We start from the raw sequence: 4,476 nt of genomic DNA on the forward strand, positions 1-4,476 counted from the left end.
TGGTACTCTTATACCTTAGAATCCTGAGCAGTTCTACTCAGTTGCTGTGTGACCTACAGTTGTATAACCTCTGTGAACCTCAGTTTCCTCACCTACAAAATGGTTATAATACTTGTACCTACTTCACAGGGCTGCTCTGACCTCAAACAAGCTGAAAAAAGATAAAGCATGTCACAGACTACAAAAAATAGGTACAAATATAAGCTGTTGCTATTATTATAACTAGCAGGAGAAGGCAATAGTTTGAGAGAGGTAAGGTTATTTATAATGCTATCATCCTGCTCTTAGGATTTTCAGTTAAGCCCAAAACAAGGAGGACATATCATATTCTTTTTAATACAGTCTGCATTTGTTTTTGACCTAGTTTGTTTATGCATTAATTCAACATCCAGGGTTGCAGAATTGACCTGAGCAGACCAGGCTTCCGAGGGTCAAAAAAGCGCCTGAAGGAGAGACACTGAGTACATTCTGGGTTCACATTCCCCTCCTCTACTGCATTCCTGAATTTTCTGCCTCATAGCGGCATCTGAAGCCGTGGCTGTATGTGTGCTTAACCACCCTTCAAATCCACAGCATGTCATATTACCTCGTTTTTGGCTCCCTGGGACTATTTTGGAGGACCTGAATTAGTCATGTGGGATACTTGATCAAAAACCACTTGAACGGCCCTTTTCTTCTGCTCAACACTGGGCCTCTCTGTTTGACAACAGACCTGGGCCAGGAGAGCAATGTCTGAGGTTTCTCTCCTAAGACATGAAAATAGGGAATCAGTTAAGAAAAAGAGATGAAAGAAATGGGTTCTTTAATTCTCACTTTCATCATTCAATCCACTGTCAGTGAGACATCTGATGGTACTTAGTTGTAGATATAAAGAATCCTCATCTATAAGTACAGGTCATTTTATACCTATTTTTTTTCATTTAGCACTGTCAAGTTCCACAATTTTTTTCATAATTTTCTCCAGCACAGTGCTCTATGTATAATAGATTTTCAATAAATGTTGTCAGGAACTTCTTTCTCTATCCTTAATCTCTACGACATTCATTCAATCATTCATATAAGAAACATCTATTAGGTTTTGACTTTATGTCAGGCACTATGCTAGGGCTGGGGATACGAAACTGTAGAGACCTACTCCCCATTCTCAAGGAACTTGTCTAGTGGGAAAACAGAGAAGTGAACAGATGATTCAATTCAGAGTAAGCGCTGTGATGGTGGCGGCACAGGGTTCTATGGGGCACACGGAAAGAAGACCAGGGTCAGGGAATGGGTTCCAGAGGCAATGCCTGAGCTGATTCCTGAGGGGCAAAGAGGACCTGGGAAGGTGACAGGTACAGTAGGGGAAGGTAGGTATAGGCAGAAGGAGGACATGTGCAGGCACAGAGGTCTGGGAGCATGAGGAGGCAGACAATGAGGAAGAGCGAGCAGGCCAGGTCACCATGTACTCTGCACTGCATCCTGCAGGCTGTGTTTGCTACACCTACCAGTAGTTCATGAATTAAATGTAAATGAAATAGGATAGAGAACATGAGAGCACAGGACAGTAACCGAGGCCCTCAGTCCGACCACCTGCAAGGAACTGAATTCTGGCAACCACCACGAGAGCCTGGAAGCAGATCCTTCCCATGTCAAGTCTTCAGAAGAGATCCCAGCCCTGGATGATACCTTGAATGCAGCCTCATGAGACACCCTGGAGCAGAGAACCCACTAAGCTGTGGCTGGATTCCCGACCCACAGAAACTGTGAAATAAATATGCGTTGTTTTGAGCAAGTTTGGGGTAATTTGTTATGCAGCAATAGAGAACTAATATGCTGCCTAATTTATATTTGACTTCCTCTGCTTCCTTAGCTCCAGCCTCACATTCCTGACTTGACAACCCTCATATAGTGACACCTACATCAAACCCAAATCCACTTTCAAACATTCACACTCATCAGACCAGCAAAAACAGAAATGTCAGATAATTCCAAGATGGGATGAAGTGGGAATTCTCTTACATTGCTGTTCTGAGAGTACATGAATACAGCCACTTTAGGGAACACTGGTGAAATCTAGGAAAACTGAAGATGAACCGCCTTTGCTATCTATCATTCTGCTTCTTGGATAAATTCTCCAAAACCTTTCACACATACGTATATGGAAATATTCAAGAATGTTTATTGTACAACCTTTAGTATTAGTGAAGGATAAACTAGTCATCCATAGGAAATAGATGAATGGTATTACATGGTTACAGCAATTAAAATGAGTGAACTAAATCTATTAACATGTATAAATCTCAGAAATACATTGTTGAATTTAAAAAGGCAACCTCAAGAAAGCATAGTATAACGACATTTATAGAAAGCTTGAAAATATGCAAAATGGTATTATGTAATGCCTATAATATACAGATATGTAATAATAGTAAAAGAACATGAATCCAAAAATAACATCAAAATCAGGATGTGGTGAGTACCAGGGTTTCTTTTTTGTTATGCAACTCTATACTTTTTTGTGTGTTTTAAATTTAAAAAAACTAAAATGCTTTTCTGTCATGAAGGTGTAAATCCTAGAACAGATCAAGAAGGAGGAAACATATGTTTCTTCCCAATCTTATGTAATTGCCATACTTACTTTATTTCATCTTAACTTCACTTTCAGACAGTAAGAACAGGTAGCCAGTAATTTGGGAAAAAGGGATCGAGATGAGGTTGAGTAAGTGCTGTTAGAATCCTTGTCAGTGAGGATTTTTTGGAAATGTGAAAATTGAGGTGAGACTTGAGAAAGGAGTGAGGCAGGCCAGTGAACATAAGGAGAGAATATCAGGGAGAATAAGATGATGAACAGTTTGCTTGAATCGTTAACCACTTAGGAACGATTCATGTAAGCCAATGTTTATGATTTTGTATCATTTATGCACATAAATCACAAAAACTACCTAAAATGCATGAGAAACAGGAGGGAAAAAAGGAAATGGAATTTTCCTCCAAAACTCATCACTCTCAATTCTCTATAGTGGAAGTAGAACAGACTTAAGAAAAATAGGAAAAGAAAAGATTTCAGACATGGGAGGGGCTCTGGAGAGGGTTTGCATCTCCTTAGAAGGGGAAACGGGATCCCAGCTGTACTGCTCCTTTTTCATTCATACTTGAAATGTTCTGTGGTTGGGGTTGCCTGGCACAACACTGTATTCTATGAATAGAAAACCTGATCACAAGCTGCTCTTTCTCTGTGACATGCCACCTACATTGTAACATGCTTCAGTGGGTAAATCAGAAGGTGACATGCTTTTCAATTCACTAGAAGATTCTTTGCATGGCACAAATGAAGTAACTCTTGCCAACATTTGCCTGAGTAATTCACTCTGAGTTATGTATTCTTCTATCAAATGCAAAGTCCTAAAACAGTTAGGTGAAAAAAGTGCGGCTAATGTATTAGTATCTAGCACGGTATCTGCAATGACTTACTGCAGTGCTCAATGAAAATACTATTCCTCCAGCTATCACAGATGACTATATATTCATTCATTGAGTTATGTGCCCACAACACTCCAAGTGTTACAAATCCACTTAACAGCCACAAGTCCTGGGTTTTCTGTTCATATTTCTGAATTAGCATAAAGAAATGCAAAATCATAAGCAAGGAGAATCCTCATAAATTGCTGCCAAGAGGTTTTGTGTTTATCTTGGCAAACGTAAGAAATATTTTGAGTTCCTGAAACGTGGAGCAGTTCTTCTTATTAGGAATATGTGATTAAGTGAGTCTCACTTCTAATGGGAGACTGAGGCATAAGTATAGTAAGTTCATGAATAAAATAGAGCAAAAACCTCATTTTGACTGGATAAGGCAGAAACATAGGTATTAGGTATTAGTATAAGGTTCTTAATTTCCTCCTCTTGTCTACTATCTCTTCGGATTACATGCGAGAAAAGGCAGCAACAGAGAAAATTCACACCTTGAAAATCTACCTTTTAAATCCTTCCCTTCCACTCAATTGAGTTCCATTTCACTGCATGAGGTCTCCAGTACTAGTTCCTGGCTTTCTTCATCATTAACTTTCTGCTTCCTCTCACTTGCTAATAACGAGTAAAACTGTAGCAAGTAAAGAAGCTGAGTTTCTGCATGTTTAAGAGAGGTCAGCTTCCATATGGGTTCAGGCCAAACTCTGATGGACGACTGCAGGCTCACCGCTAGTGATCCCTACAGGCCAGGCTGGGCCTGGGGTCCGACAGTGACAACTGCTGTAGTGGAACAGGATCTTTGCTTTTCATGGACCTGAAATCCAGAGTACCTCTGCATGTTAGGACTGGCCCCTTAGCTGCATCTCAGGTCATCTGGCTATTTAAGAACTCCCAATCCTCTAAAGCAGTGTTTCTTAAACCCTTTTGATGGACACTTACGGCAGGAAGTACATTTTCCTTAACAATCCATATAAGTCAGGGTCCAGTCAGGAAAAAAGAAACTTAAGTAGGTATTTTAAGAGTGAGAATTTA

The 4,476-nt window shown here is 39.9% G+C and overlaps 1 long non-coding RNA gene across 1 annotated transcript in view; it reads left to right on the top strand.

The window, feature by feature from the left end:
• The window catches only part of LOC105515173, a 3,605-nt gene extending 2,937 nt beyond the window's left edge, over nt 1-668 (top strand). Inside the window, exon 2 of the long non-coding RNA XR_001002276.1 lies at nt 393-668. This is a non-coding gene — a long non-coding RNA (uncharacterized LOC105515173). The remainder of the gene's footprint in view (nt 1-392) is intronic.
• Nucleotides 669-4,476: the final 3,808 nt, after the last annotated feature.

The sequence above is a fragment of the Colobus angolensis genome, unplaced genomic scaffold (assembly GCF_000951035.1).
Source record: "Colobus angolensis palliatus isolate OR3802 unplaced genomic scaffold, Cang.pa_1.0 Scaffold255, whole genome shotgun sequence".
Lineage (NCBI taxonomy): Eukaryota > Metazoa > Chordata > Mammalia > Primates > Cercopithecidae > Colobus > Colobus angolensis.